The 16,934-nt window shown below is 35.8% G+C and overlaps 1 protein-coding gene and 1 pseudogene across 1 annotated transcript in view; both read right to left on the bottom strand.

Moving 5' to 3' along the window:
• CTL16 (C-type lectin 16) overlaps positions 1–16,934 on the bottom strand; it is a 445,139-nt gene that overhangs the window by 138,842 nt on the left and 289,363 nt on the right. The gene's annotated exons all lie outside the window — the stretch shown is intronic.
• Positions 1,069–7,282, bottom strand: LOC140747295 (esterase FE4-like; annotated as a pseudogene).

Raw genomic sequence — 16,934 nt, 5'->3', positions numbered from 1 at the left:
GTGCTGATATTCGCAACAACCCTACTACATATGTATGTCTCATTCTTTGGTATGCGCTACACGACTCGTTAAATACGTCAGGCTTTATTAATTCTCTTTTAGGTAACTAATATTTTTAAGCAATCGGGTATTATAATTAAATAGATACCAGTTTGAAATTATTGTATTGTATTCTACACTACAATACATACCATATTCAAGAACAACAAACATAATATACACTATGCAAAAAATCTGCAAATACATACATCCATTACAAAAACGCTTCAAATATTAACAAATAATGCGACATTGTCTCTGTGCCCCAGCGCATGGTGTTTGCAAAATATAATTGTAATAATAAAGGTATCTATCTATCTAATAAAGTAATTGTTTAATTCATTTTTGAAGATTATATTTAAGGATTTATAAAGGAATTGATCAAACTATTATATCCTCTATTTTTTCATGAAGAACATTTAAAACAGATATTCATAAGTAATCTTGTGTAATAAACACCAAAACTGCAGGTAATTACTATATATTTCGTAAACAAACAAGAAAAAAAAAAAAAAAAAAGAATTAAAAACCACCAACCTTGCCTTCCAATATGATCTGCGAATCGTGACAGGGATGACCGAACGCTGTCACAGGGCTTAACGAAGTACGCACTATCTGGTGTTCCTGAGTAGCAAGACAAGATAACACGGCTAGTTTACGTGAAAAGCGGCGTGAAGACACACAGCAATTTGACCTTGAAAATATAATTTGCGGGTATTTTGAGTATGATATTCTTAATCAGGGAGCCAAAATCCATATGTGTACCAAAATTCAGATCGTTGGAGGTATGGGCTAAACGGAAGTACACCCTAATATCTAATCCTATCTGGTGTTGATTACAGATGTCCATGGGCGGCAGTAGTCACTTACCATCAGGTGGACTGCATGCTCGTCTGCTACTTCAATATTATAAAAAAATATTAAAGGCGGATGAACTTTTTTGACTTCTTATAGATAGATTTGATTGAATAGATGTCAATTTCAAGCAGATGGACTACAAAGACTATTGCTAATTCTTCTAACACTCTCTTATAACTCTGTACCTTCTTTACGAGGTGGTGTTGGTGGTGGTATGGGGTAACGGTAATACTGCTTGTAGATTTCATCCCAGAAGAGATACCGGTCCCGTAGGAGAGAGCTGCGCTTCAACTCGAAAGTCTCATCCAGCACCATGTAGGGATAATGATCAGGGCCTGTAGGAGGCCACGTCGGGAGTGTAGATCCCTCTGGTATTGGTTTCCTGAGGAATAAAGAAAACTTTAACATTTTGTCAATTCAGTATCTTAACTAATTATAGTTCTTTAGTATTTTGTTATTTTAAAAGATGCTTTCTATACTCATATCCCCATATTAGAATTCGTGTCTCGTGACAAAGTCTTACCCAGTTCTAACGAAGTTTAGCCAAATTTCCCTGGTTATTTTCTTCATACTTCTATAATTTTCTGAAAGGTGGCTTTCGTCTGATCGTGTAGTATTTAACTCGTCAAGAACAGCTATAGTTTGAGCACAATGAGATGCTCCTCGAACTTCAGTAGCGACTATGGGAGTGCCACCTTCATATGCATATTCATACAAATATATCTGTTTATTCCCAGCTTGCACCTGAAGGTTAATGGATCTTAATGCTGCATAAGTAAAATTTATATCAGAATAGTAACCTATGTAACCTAATAGTGATTCGCTCACTGGTTTATTTCCAAAGTAAAACACTCTAACTTTCGCGGCTACAGATTCTTTTTCTTCTTCACTAGCAAATCTAAGATCGCCTGGAAGGAAATCTGAGAACTTCTCGTTCATCCCATCTTTCCATGTATCGAATGAATTAATTCGTATCAACCCCTCCATTGTAGTAAAACCATACAACATTGGCAGCTTCTGATAATCGCCACTCTCTAATATATGCACCGGATCGTCTTCGAGAAACCTTTCCACACCCGTGTCTCGTTCTACACAAGGTACGAATAGATATGGAATATCGAGTTTATCAAACAAATTAATAGAAGTAAGTAATTCAAACGGTGCCTTTTTATAGAATTCTTCTAATGCGTAAAAGTCGTTTACTTCACTGAAATTCAATAATTTCGCATACATCTTAGCTGATTCGACAGGGTCGCTTTGAATACTGAATACGGCTATATTGGCTCCGCTTTCCGGTATCACTTTATTAAATAAGCCCTTAGTAGTTTTGGATATCATCAAAAGATCCACTGCGGACGCTCCTGCACTGAATCCAGTAAGCGACACGTTATCAGGATCACCTCCAAAATTGGCAATATTTTTCTTAACCCAGCGCAATAGCGCCACCTAGTCTTTCATGGCAGCATTTCCTGGAACATCCTTTGTCCCAAGGCAAAGAAAACCGTGGGCACCAAGACGATAATTAAAATTGACTACTATAACGTTACCACGGTTCACTAAATTTCTCGGTGTGATAAGATCCCCGTAACCCCACATATATCCTCCCCCATGCACGTGCACAATTACAGGGAGATTCCGTTCTTCGGTATCTGGGACGTATACATTTGCTATAAGACAGTCTTCCTGCATTATTTTGCTTTCAGAGACAAACATTGTGTAAACCATTTGTGGGCAAATGACACCTCTGTCAATAGCCTCGAAGGGTGTCATCCATGTCGGGGGTGGTAGAGGTGCCTGAAATAATTGAAAAATCTTCAGAACATCATATTTTTTCTTCATAAAAAAAGCAGAGATAGGTGTAGTTAAGCCTTTATGCACAGTTTTAGATATTGTAAATGACTTTGAAGATATCAAAGACACTCAATTATAGAGAAGCAATTATATATAATCTTTTAATAGAAATAATCAGATTGCAATGCTTTGTATTAGACAATGTTGTCTGATTATATGATGATATCTGATTGATTTATTTACATATTAAACGTCTACATTGTTAAGCCCATTTTTATGCATCTATTGTTTTAGATTCTCATATAATTACTGTAAGTTTACCATTCGTATTACTTATTTATCTTATGAGTAATTATTATCGCATAGTTATATCAAATATTGTGTGCGATACTTATATAAGTGGAAACCATTAATATATCTGTATGACCAATTTAATATGACCATCTGCAAAATAATTACGTCAAATAATAATTTTGTTATGATATTAATAATAATATATTATTAATAGTCCATTGTATTGTTAAATATAAATTTTAGTCTAGGTATATGTTATTCGGATGTACAAACTATATTATTATAAAGTTTCATTCACATCCTTTCACCAGGATTTGCTACAATAAGGAACAAACATGTAAACATCCATCGATACTCAGACACTTTCCCCTTAAATCGGGCTACGGTATCCCCTGCCTGTCGTAAGAGGCGACTACAAGGGGGCTTCCGGGGTTGCGGACGGCAAGAGTGGGAGCTCGAACCGCCCGGCCAGCGACCCCGGGATGGACGGCGGTATGTGTGGTCGCATACCGTCGTGCACACCAGACGGTGTAGCGATCGTCACGCTCACCTGGGCGGAGCTCGACAGGGCAATGCGCCAAGACTCCGGTTGCGTTCCGTTGGAGATCCCGGAGTACTCTACGCAGCGCTGAGGCCACCGGGGGGTTTTAGTGCGTTAAGAATCCCAGATAACCCTGTGTCGCTCCCACGACATAGGGTGCCTTTTGAAGGTTTCCCTCTCGTTAAAAAAAAGGATAGTAGGATAAATAGGATGTATCCTTCGATGGAAATTTGACTAAAGAATGTATCAATGCCATCTCAAAATAGTAACCCACCACTTTTTGTTAGATTCGTTAATTAATCACTACAAATATACTACTACATAGTATAAAACAAAGTTGCTTTCTCTGTCCCTATGTCCCACTTATGCTTAAATCTTTAAAACTACGCAACGGCTTTGATGCCGTTTTTTTTAATAGATAGAATGATTCAACAGGAAGGTCTGTATGAATAATACAAGCATAACATATTAGAAAACCACTGATAATTTTACAGATTTCGTAAATAATTACATTTTTTGGGCTTACATTGCAAACGCTGGCTGAACCCTACAAGATAAATTAAAATAATGTTCTAAAGTATTGTACTACTTGAAAATATCTACAAATAAGTCTGCGATGGCATATGTCTATCTTTGTTGCGTACTCCAAAATAACTGTTTTTATGATTTAAAAAGAAGACAAAAATTAAGTTCATGATAAAATGGTTTTAATAGATAGCAAATATTAATCCTTATAGAAATAAATTGTATCAAAAAATCAAGCGTTTAATGCAGATGAAATTTGGTATTTATAGCATTTAATTGGACTTATAGTTAGTATAGCATTTTTCGAGATGAATATATGGAGGCACGCACTATCAATACAGGTGATTTTCTTTCGGTTTGATAGAAAGCAATCATAATATAGAATCAATTAATGGAGGAGCGTACGAAAATAATAATATGATTTTCAGTAGATTTAGTAGAAACTAACCATAACGAAACATTTCTTAGATAGATTGTTTGAGGACTAGGAGGTGACTAGATTGAACATGAGGATCGTGGTCCGTTTCATTCTGAGTTGATGATGCAGAGTACCGAATGGATTTATTTGCAGTCTTCACCGATAGATTAATTTAAAAAATCAAAAACCCGACTGCACCAAAAAGGCTGAAGTAGAATTTCCAAACGCAGTGAAATAGGCATTGCTTTATTTTTATCCAGAACGCCAAATACAAAGTTTCATAGTAGGTGTCTGTTTCAAAAACAAAAGATGTTCAAACAATATTATACTATTTTATCCTCGTAGTGTTAATTTACGCTATATAAAGAACCTATGTGTAAAATTTCAGCACGCTTAAGTTCAGCGGTTTCCCTTTGCGTTGATCTCTGTTACAGCAACTCACTCATTTAGTCAGACAGTCATCTCGATGTGTATATACGAGTATATATGTACTAGCTGACCCGGCAAACGTTGTGTTGCCATATAAATAAAAAAATGTTAAGGATGAACAACCCTTATCACTTAGGTGTAAAAAAAAATAGATAGTGGCCGATTCTCAGATCTACTGAATATGTATATAAAATTTGTTGAAAATCGGTGAAGCCTTTTCGGAGGAGTACGGTAACTAACACGAGAATTTTTTATATAAGATATATTATGTATGTGTAATCTCCTCTTAATTTCCTTTATTTTGACACCCTACTCGATAGATTTGGTTAACTTTTTTAAAACTTGTTACTATTTCGCGAAAAAATTCACCATTTACGATCTATAAAATATATAACTTCAGTAAATCAAAGTTTCGGTCATTATTTTACCTCGTTAGAGGTAGCATTTCATTATTTTTATCCAACAAGCCTGATACAAAATGTCATAGTGTTTGCTTCAAAATCGACGACTGTTCAAATGAACTTTTAAACCTTATTTTACCCTCTACGGGGTTGATTTTTCAGAGGGGGATAAATAAGTGCGTCCTTGTTCATATCCAGAACGCCAAATATAAAATTTTATTATAGTTGCTTCAAAATTAAAGGATTTCAAAAAAACTGTTTTCCCCTTTTTTACCCTCTTAAGGGTAGAATTTCCAAAAGGCCTTTCTTAGTACTTATTCGAGCTATATAGAAAACCTGTGTGCAAAATTTCAGAACTGTAAGGTCCTTGGTTTAGGCTGTACGTTGATTTCTGAAAAATGAAAAAGTCATTTAGTTAGTCAATCAGTCAGTCACCTTACTGTTTTATATATATACAAATATATTTTTATAATCTCCGTTTAATTTCCTTCCATTTGATACCCTACTCGATAGATTCGGTTAACTTTTTTTTTTAAATGTGTTACTATTTCGCGCCAAAAATCCGCCATTTTGTTTTTTTTTTTACTAACACCTATCTAAGGACACTCGGGTCATTGAGACAAATATAATGACACTTTAACTGTTGAAATTCATCCAGCCGTTTGTAAGATCGGATCAAATAAAGAAAGACAAACATACAAGATACGCGCGAAAAACATAACCCTTCCTTGGCAGTCGGGTAAAAAAGTGAATCGTGAGAAAGATTTTAATAAGTAATTTAAATTGACTTGAGTGTGACGATAATTATATATAGCTTTTTATAATATAAGAGTAACAGACGAGCATGCAGTCCACCTGATGGTAACTCCCGCCCATGGACATATGTAATCAACCCCAGATAGGGTTAGATATTCCTACCTGCGGTAAGCTACTGATGCGCCGCTACCGCCGCTGCTGTTATTAGGCAGAAATAGGTGTGGCGGTGGTGCCGACGGAGTCTAATCATGAAGGGTTCTACCACCTTCAAAAAGCTGATAGTTCACTACGAAAACTAGACTCTTATTCTATTGTGCCCGTGCGAAGAGCGGGCGGGTTGCTAGTATAAAATAAAAGATTAAATGAGTTATTTGCAATTAATTCCATTTTTAAACTGTTTTAATGATGCATTAATTAGTCAGCGATAAATTTAAGAACTGTAGTGATTACGTCTTATCACCGAAACTAATTAAAATTAAGAAATATGATGTTGCAAAAACTTTAATAAATGTATAATTATGATACTTAATTTTATGAAGATATAAAATTAAGTATCATAATTACCTATACATTTCCCGAACCAGCAGCTTAACACTGCTGTTATGAGGCAGAAATAGGTGTGACGGTGGTGCCGCCGCAGTCGAACCACAAAGGGTTCTACCACTAATAAAGTCTATCACTGCAATCCCTACCCATCCCTTATAATAACATTTACCTGAAAACGCCGTGTCCCTGTAGGTGCAGTAGCATACGGTATACCATAAAACACAAAGTGATCTTCATCAGGAGCCTTGTAACCCCTGATGGGGCCTTGCTCAATATTCACCAGACGAGATTTCGATGCCCCACTGCATACATTACCCACACACACTGAACATACAAAAAATATTGCCAAAAACAACATTATTGTAGAATTCTAATACTTATGTTACAATTTACTGTGATTTAACAGATTATTGATTTTATTTATTGACTTTATTAACTTTTTAAGGCCTTGCTGCGCCAGCGCAGTGCCTTAACCGTTCTGCAAAATACCTTTAATACATTGCGGAGTTTATCAGATACTTATACTACTTAAGATACGATGACGACACGTTTTCCGGTGTTTGTGGTAATTAGTTTTCTCATCGGTATTTAATTTGCCGAAAATAAATGAAAAATTAAACAACTTTATGTTTATGAAGATTAAAAATACTCATATATACATTTTATTAATTGTTGTTTTATCTAGGAGCTATTTAAATATTGGAATAAGGAAATTAAATTTCTGACTACTACAGTCAGGTAGAAATTTAAAATAATCGTTGACTATATAAAGTAAGTTTGTTGAATAAGTAAAATAAGGTAATATCGACACCGATAGTAGCTTATTATTAACACGCTTTTATTAGCTTGGGTTGTATGTATGTAGGTATGTATGTAAGTAACAAGTAACGGAATCTTTGAACCCGATTTCTATCCACTTTGAACAGTTTGAACGTTCAGTTTAATTCAAAATTTTGAAGAATTTTAAAAAACCGATGACAATACACGATTTTAATAATTTTGTACCATTGTCCTTCAATCAACATCCTCAGGATTAATAATTTTTGAGGCGAGATTGTTCATGCGCCTTAGAGAGAGTTCATCGCAAGTGACTAGATTGCAAATAATTATTGCTTTTAGTTTCAATAAGGCGTAACTGTTATAGCGCGATTTTAAGTTTAGAAAATAATAATGTTATTTTACTTATTCAACGTAAAAAGCGCAAGACTTCAAGTGGAAGCTGTTAACAATCAAATATACCTGTATGTGTTTTCATATGTTGATGATGAGAGTCCACCAGCCGTTCCTGACACTAATATTCGTGGCGCTAACCACTGTGCGCAGACAATGATTGTACATGATGGACGAAATCTTACTCATAGTGATGAAACCAATATTTCGGAGGACATGAGAAATATGAAGCTGATGTTAAGGAACATGTGGCTCAACTTCGTTGTAACTGGGTGGAATAAACTGTTTTTTTATAATATTAAAGTACCAAACGAGCACAGTCCACCTGATAGCGGATATTGCCGGTAATGGACGTATGTAATTAATTCTAGATAAGATTAGATTCCTGCCTGAGGTTGGCCACAAATACATTGCTACCCTTGAAGACTAAGTTAGAACACCTCGAAAAAGTATGTTTCGCTTACCACACCGTTCAAGCAAGAACACAGCAGCGCTTAACACTGCTATTATTAGAAGGAAACTGCTATTATATGTGTGGCGATGCTGACGGCGGTTTCACGGTTATTTCATAATAGTACGTTTATGGATCTGTTTTCTTGTAAGTAAATTCTAACGTTAAATTCTTTCATTTTCAGCAAGCCAGTTCTCGAGGGCTCGAGGGGTCGAGGGGTCTAATAAGATTACTTTAAAGTGTTACTATGTTCCTATCCGAGGCTATCCGATTTAGTTCTTATGGGGAGCAACGCATCACTGGCCAACCTCAGGTTTTCAATCTTGCCTGGGGTTGGTTACAGATATAAAAAATATAGAGGTGCAAGTATTATAATAAAGTTCGCGTAAAACTGCTAGTCCATTCTGAATATAGAAATGAATCGCGTCGCCATAGCAAATTGTATGACTACACCTGCTCGCAACTACTTCAGAGTGGACTACCAGTTTATTAATTCAATCGAAAGAGACTAATATCATAAATGTGAAAATGAGTTTGTTTTTTGCTAGTTGCTAGTTGCCTTTCACGCCTTAACTACATACTTGTCATGAAATGTTATCACGACAAATAGTACTATTCCCGAGGGAGAGATAAAAAACTATTGTCAACGATCTCTGCGAAGCCCCGGGTGAAAGCCCGGGTTTTTTTTATATGTAACCTTTTTTTTGTTTTCGAGGGGGAAACCTTCAAAAGGTACCTGACCACGTGGGAGCGACGCCGAGTTATGTGGGGTTTTTTACTTTAAAACCCCCCCGGTAGCCATCCTCAGCGCTTGGTGCAGAACTCCGGTATCTCCAATGGAACACAACCGGAGTCTTCAGAGCGCGATGACCCGGTCGGGCTCTGACCTGGGGGAGCACTTTACGCTCCTCCCGCACATCTGGTGTTTACGACGGCATGCGACCACACATGCCGCCGTCCTTCCCGGGTTATATGTAACCTAACGATAAGGCTACCTGATGGAAAACAGTCACCGTCGCCTGTAGACATTTGCAACACCAGAATAGTCGTCAATGCATCGCCGGCTTTGAAGGAGATCTCTTTTTACACCTCTTTTGAAGTACCCCATGTCATAGTCCTGAGGGAATACCTCAGGAGGTAGTTTATTCCACATTTTGCACGTACGCGGCTAGTTATAATATACATTTCGATTGAATTCAAGGTATCAATAAATCACGTGGTGCTGTTTGAAAACGTGGAAACGGCTGTTTACTCGCGTCGAAGGGCTTAGAAGTTAATTATAGCGAAACCTTCGGGAGTTAATTAACTTACGGACTTTATCTTATTCGTTCAGTTCATTGTGCTCTCGAGTGAGGGTAACGAAACCCCTAATAAAATTGTTTTTCTCCCAAATTGCTCCCAATTCATTAATAAGATTTTTTTCGAAGTAATCAAGTTACAATTTTGTTATGTATTTTGTACTGGTTCAAATATTTATCAACACACAGCAGCGCCTGACATTATAGTTTAAGAAAAATGTGCAAACTTACATTAATAAAGTTTTTCTAAAAGGAAGTGTTTTTTTTTTCAGAAATCCATTTAATACCCATATCATAGGATTGCATAGAAAAAAATTGGTGCGCCATCTTGTGGTGTCCGTCATTTTAGATTTAGAATGACGTCATAACTAATTATGCATTATGATCCTATCCAAATATGTAGCCAAAATTTCAGCTTAATCGGTTGAGTGGTTTAAAATTGCTAGATTTGACTCTAACATACCTACATACAAACGAACAAGTTACTCAAAAAATTTAAAAAAATCTTGTATTAAATAGGTACCTATATCGGCGGGGCGGTGCCTTCTGAGGTTAACTAAGAAGGGTTCTCTACCTTTATCGAAATATTGACCTTTGGCCTAATAATAGTAAGGAATAACGCTTAGTAAATTAATTCAAGCACTTTCTAATCAGCGTAACAATTAATTGGTAATATATAGGTTATCGTTCACCCCAAACCATTAATCTATGCTTTATAAACGATTAATATAATGTGGGAGTGGTCTTTACGTGTCCAGTGTGTGACTAAGGTCGTCGGGAGCTCGGGGCGGAAAGTTGGAGGCCCCAGAATGGAGGCCCCCAGAGTAAAAAGTTGATTTGATTTTACAAAAATACAAATGCGTCGTAGACTATTTCGCTGACAAATACGAACTCTTACACATTTCACAGATTGTTTGGCTCTGACGACCGATTTTTTAGCTACTTAGCTAGTTGTTTGGGGGCCCTCTATGATCGGGGGCCCGGGGTGGGCTGCCCCTTCCCCTGCCCCTTAGCCGCCTAGAGCACGTGTCTACAGTGAATCCCTACGGATATCACTCATTAGCCCTGACATCGTGAAACAAATGATTTACACGCTCCCTCGAGATCTACGTCAATTAACTTCCAATTTGCTGCTAAATTTACAATGGTACTTCAACATTCAGTGTGGATTGTTTTATTATGATTAATCTTCCCAATAATGTTAGGATCAATTTTGTTTAGTATGAGGGTATTTATAAATATTTTTAAATAGATGAACTGCATTTTATTGAACTATTTGTCGAGAATTGAATATTGCTTTTTCATTTATTAAGGCGTATTTCTCTGGCTTATTATTATAACGCTTAAAATACAAAATGAACGGCCAATTTTGTTTATATCTGGGCAGTGGTGGATCTAAGGCGGGAAAGTGGAACTCAAGACCCTTCTCAAACCTAATACTAAAATCTAAAATTATTTATTAAGTGCAACCGTGCTGTTTTAGGGAGTGACAAAATTTCAAAAATATGAGGACCTATTTTCATTGCCCATACACTTATTTCGGAACTGCTTACGCACTGATACTTCTCCTTACAAAGGTACTTTAACGACAATCCACCGCTACTTTGGTGTGGTAAGGGAGACAAACTTTTCCGAGGCGTTCCAGCTTAGTCCTCAGGGGTAGCGGCGCATCTATGGCCGACCTCAGGTAGAAATATCTAATCCTATCTGGGGTTGATTACATATGTCCATGGGCGGCAGTAGCCACTTACCATCAGGTGGACTGCATGCTCGTCTGCTACTCTTATATTATAAATAAAAAAAATCTACACTCATCCACCGACATTCCACAGATATATCATTGAAACTAAAACTATATATAATTCAAACTAAAAAATATATCATTCAATCGTAGCATTCAGTCTGACTTCCATTGCTTACCGGCGTCCTATTTTACAAATCCGAGCTACAATCCAAAACCGATAGGTGCTATTTTGCGCTTAAAACTAGGGTTGTAGAGCTCCTGTTATACTTATCTATTTATTACTACTCTACTATTACTATTATTATTATTTAATAAAAAATCCTTTATTTGTACAAGTATGTTAGATTACAAGGTTTCGGGACTCTCCAGGTAAGTTTATATAAACCTGTGGTAGGAGAGTCCGCTCTCATCTGTCGTCGCCTTTGTTTAAATAAGGTCTATGCACTTAGTTAACATATATACACACACACATATATATAGGTACATATATATTAAACTTTTGAAAATACTTCAACGTTTATTTTGTAAATGAAAAAAAAATATGGTTTGATTCCGGAGGCATCACAACCACATCTATTTCAGGAATATCAATAAAAATGTATATTTATGCATGAAAAATACAAAGAAACATAAAAATAACAAGTCAAATACACCACATTCAATGTGCTTAAGTATCAATCAACAAAAAAAATAAAATTCAGTGAATTCATTAAATAATTCGGTACTAAGAATAAAATCAATAAAACAATAATATGTGCTCTATGGTTTCTATATACTATTTGCTATTAAATTTGAATTACAGAATATTACCAATTAAGTATGCCTCTATATTCAAGTGCATAGAGAATGCTCTATTCATGAATGGTCACAGATAATGTGGTCCTTTTTTTTACGAGGGGTAAACCTTACCCAACGACGTGGGAGCGACGCCGGGTTATGTGGGATTTTTACCGCACTAAACCCTCCCCCGGTGGCAACAAATAAAGATATTTCATTTCATTTCTGTTTATCCTAGAATTTCCGAATTAGGGATGATTTTTACCTATATTGTTAATGGATGGAAACTATTTTATATGAAATTTATAAATGTTAATAAATATATCGTACCTATATTTAAAATATATCGCCAATAGGGTTATCTAAAAAAATCTGGACTATCAATTAAAAATGTTTTTTTTAGTATTAACATCCTTTTTTTTAGTTTGTCATACACTATTACACCTTTTAAGCTATACTATGACATGGATTAATAATACAGAATGTTAGTTTTTTAAAATAAATAATTTTTACGGTCACGTAGATACCTAATCATTATTTTCTAGCACAAAATAATATTATTAGAGATTTAATCCAAAATCTTGCTACCCCCAGTTATGGGGAGCGACTCGTCCTCAGTGTAAGTCATAAAAAGGGTTGAAGCAAACTGAACATCTTCTAAATATATATAACTCAAAGGTGATTGACTGACATAGTGATCTATCAATGCACAGCCCAAACCACTGGACGAATCGGGCTGAAATTTGGCATGCAGGTAGATGTTATGATGTAGGCATCCGCTAAGAAAGGATTTTGATCACTTCTACCCCCAAGGGGATAAAATAGGAGATGAAAGTTTGTATAAATCTTCTTAGTTAATAATTAATATTATTCTCGTAACGCGAGCGAAGCCGCGGGCAAAAGCTCGTAAGATATAATTTTCGTTTCCAATTTTATCAGAAGTACCAACCCTAAAAAAATACTCTTTCTGAGGTAGTGGCAAATTCGAGTATTCAACCGCTGATATAAATATTTATTCCAGTAAATCTGTACGTGCTGAGTACAAGTGTTTAGGGTGGTAGCGCTCGTCACAGATTTTGTTTGCTCGACTACTTCTATACATGTGTTTATTTACTTCTTCTCTTAAAATAACACTGGTACCTATATTTAATTAGTCTGGTATGTTAGAGAAAGTCATAAAGCTCAGTAGATTCTTTTCAATGCACAATAAAAGTTCAACCACAACATAAGTATTTATTGGATGTATGTTACGTTCCCCATACCTATAGATATATATTGGTCCATATTAGGTATCTTATGGTATCACGAATATAAAAAAAATACAAAATAAACGCTTTTTACATTCACACCCACACACTAGGATTCCCTGTACTGCATGTGCCATAGACACACACAAAGATGAATACACAAATACCGAAACCCAAAACAGATATATAAATTCATCATTCATATATCTGTCTGGCCTGGGATCGAACCGGAACCCTGAGCGTAAGACCGGTATGGTCACCGTTCCGCCGCCCTGGGTGTCACTTTAGTAAATTACTCACAAAGGTGGAATCCGCGCCAAACTTTTAGTCCGCTCTGAACATAGAAGTGAGCGGCATTTGCTACATGCTACGGAATATATGCTTGTAGTTTTCGACGACATTGGCCTTCTGACTACATTTGTGCGCTACAACTTTAGAGCGGACTAGAAGTTTGGCGCGGACTATAGATGATATAAGTCTGTGGTTACTTACAAAACGCGTCTTTCATAATGATATAAGTATCTATTGATTTAATTTTCTTGGACTGACATTATTATTTAACCTCGCAGCTCTAAGCATTGTTGGTCACGCTCCATTTTCTCACGAAGTTCAGACCTTGACCTGATAGTGAATTAATAAACTCACATTATTCTACTCTGCTTTTGTAAGCTGTTTTTACGACAATGAGAGAAAGAACTTGCCGGTCTAACGAGTAATGGCTTATTTAGTATTCAAGCACATAATTAGACATTATTGTTGTACTTTTTTAAATGTGTTGCATTTTTATTTAATATTTATACTGGCACATTAGCACTGGCGCGTATAAAATAAAAAAGTAGCAATTATTACTTAATAATATTATTATTGACAAAAAAAACAACTGCTTAAAATTAGGTATTCCCACAATTTAAACGAATCCAACGACACTATATAGTAAGAACCCAAGTCCTTAAAACACAGTAGCGGAAACATGCTATGAAGCAGAAATTAATATCGATACAGTTAAATCAATAAAATAATTTAAAAAACACTATTTACTATACATATCTACTGATTATTAAACTTATATGTTTTTTAAAAATGCTGTCCTTCATATGTTGTTAACGCTGCGGACTAAGCTGTTGATTCTGTCTGATTTGATAGCTTCAAAATCACATAGGTATCTACTTATGCCATGTTTCTCACCTCTCAGATAATTAATAGCGATTTCTTTTGCAACCAAAACACGGTTTCATCCCTTTCACTCTTAAATTAGACACATCCATTCAATCCTAGATACTTCTAGAGGCTTTCACCACAAAGCGCCAACAGATCTCGCAGCGCATTGAAAGCACTAACGACGATATGCGTTTTGTCAACTTTGCTTTATCTTTACATCAGTTTTATCCCAGCAAAGTCCTATGGTAAATCGAGATACATAGTATAGGAGTAGCAGACGAGCTTGCCACCTGATGGTTAGGAGCTACTACCGTCAATAGACATCTGCCAATCCCCAGATAGGATTAGATTACTACCTAAGGTCGGCCACAGATGCGCCGCTACCCCTGAGGACTAAGTTGGAACGCGTCGGAAAAGTATGTCTCCCTTACCACACCCTTCAAACCAGAATACGGCAGCGTTTAACGATGTTGTTATTAAACAGGAATAGGTGTGGCGTAGGTGTCGCCGGAGTCACACCACAAAGGGTTTTACCATGTTCTACCACATTCGAGATTTGTCAGAGGAAAAGTAAATCACAATGCAATTGTTGAGAATGAAACTTTGATATTTTTATTATTAAGGCGTTTTAAATATATAGATGTAGACTCGGTAGACTCGATTATAATTATAATAAATTATTACATTACAATATACATTATATTATACATACCAAATCTCTATAAGTGCAACATTAACGAAGTTATGATAAGGCAGAAAACACGCTGAAACGTTTCGTGCATACACATTGCATGCGTCCTTGGCGTGCATTTCCGGAATTTGGTGGACGCACGGCCGTGCGCCTAGATACTAAAACCAGTAGGTCTACTAAAAGGAGATGTTGTCCTTGGACATTTCTCTGAAGCTAACTTTTCGTGTGACAAAAAAAAATATTTTTTTTGTTGACCAGTGTTATTAATCTTAATACCATTATTATATGTTCATTATTTAATGTAGGTTCAAAAGCCTTTAAGGGCCGACTTGTTGTTCGATTTTTATATTTCATCACAATAGCTAACTTCAAACCCATCAGTAGTAATCATCGAAAAAAGAAAAAATCCTCGAAAACAATTGATGTACACAATTTAATTACTTAAATTAAATATCAAATTGTCGTTCATGTTGGTGCTTATAATGAGAGTATTTCAAGCAAGGTTTCAATACCTGGGGCTACATTTAGAAGATTTTGGATTTATGGAATTTAGTTGTAATGTTGTTAAAAAATAAAGAAGGCCAAAGACAATTTTCTTTGGCCTTCTGTAAGTCTCAAGCAAGGTTTTAGTACCCGGGCCCATGCTTGGAAGATTTTGGATTTATGTTATTTAGCTGTAGTTTAAAAATAATATATTATTCTCTTTGACCTTCTGGATATTGTTCTTGATTTTCTATTTCATTTTTAGGAATCAGTGAAAAAAAACTAATGTTTATTTTATGAAAAAATGGATATTGGTATAATCCTATTATTAATGGTAATTAACGTTTTACAAATGACGGGGTCATATTTATACCATCTTATATATTCGTGACGGTCTATGAGATATTGTGACGTAGTATATTTTTCTTAACTCTAAATATATATAAAAAAATAAGAATCGGTTTTTACCTAAAATAAGTTTCTACAATTGTATGTCTTAATTTATTGAAAGGATATTTTAAGTAACTTAATTATTTGAGTAGGTACCTATGTTAACGTCGAATGGTGTAGTGAAACAATATCAATAGATACTACTAAAGTGTTGATATTTTTTCACGAGAGTTGATTTAGATATTGTAAAGTTCGTACATTTTATCTATATATAAAAATGAATGTTTTATTTTATATATATTTGAGCCTAACGATGAAGCAGACGTGCTACCTGATGGAAAGTAGTCAACGTCGCCTATGAACATTTGCAGCAGTGCATCGCCGGCTTTGAAGGAGAGCTCTTTTTGCAATTTTTTGAAGAGCCCCATGTCATAGTGCTCCGGGAATACCTCAGGAGGAAGCTCATTCGACATCTGGTACGTTCGTGGCAAGAACGTCCGTGCAAATCGAACCTTGGAGGCGTGTCTGTATGTCCACCGTAGAGTCGTAAACTAGGCATTTGATTATGTGATCTTTAGCAAAGTTATTGTGCATGAGCCCACGAATGTTTCTGAGTTGGTCTGACCAATTTTCGACAAATAGTACCAGTGTCATACCAATGAAGGTACACATTTTCACTTAGAAGTATATCATGTTATTTATTTTTAAACGCGGGCGCTACTAGTGTTATGTATAAGATACGCAGTTAGATACTAAACAAATGGACATGGGATAAAACACGTAAAATAGCATTAATGTCATCGTTGAACGTCATTTATTTGCTTACGCTTCCTAAATTAATTTGCTATCCAATTTATCAAATGGCGTAAAATGAAATTATATATATATAATCCTGAACTTACCACTGACTGACTGACATGCCGTTCT

This window comes from Epargyreus clarus, unplaced genomic scaffold (genome assembly GCF_041222505.1).
Source record: "Epargyreus clarus isolate Ecla_fem2 unplaced genomic scaffold, WU_Ecla_fem_2.2 ptg000014l, whole genome shotgun sequence".
Classification (NCBI taxonomy): domain Eukaryota; kingdom Metazoa; phylum Arthropoda; class Insecta; order Lepidoptera; family Hesperiidae; genus Epargyreus; species Epargyreus clarus.
Note: the sequence above shows the minus strand (reverse complement) of the source record. Positions and strands in the feature narration are given on the sequence as shown.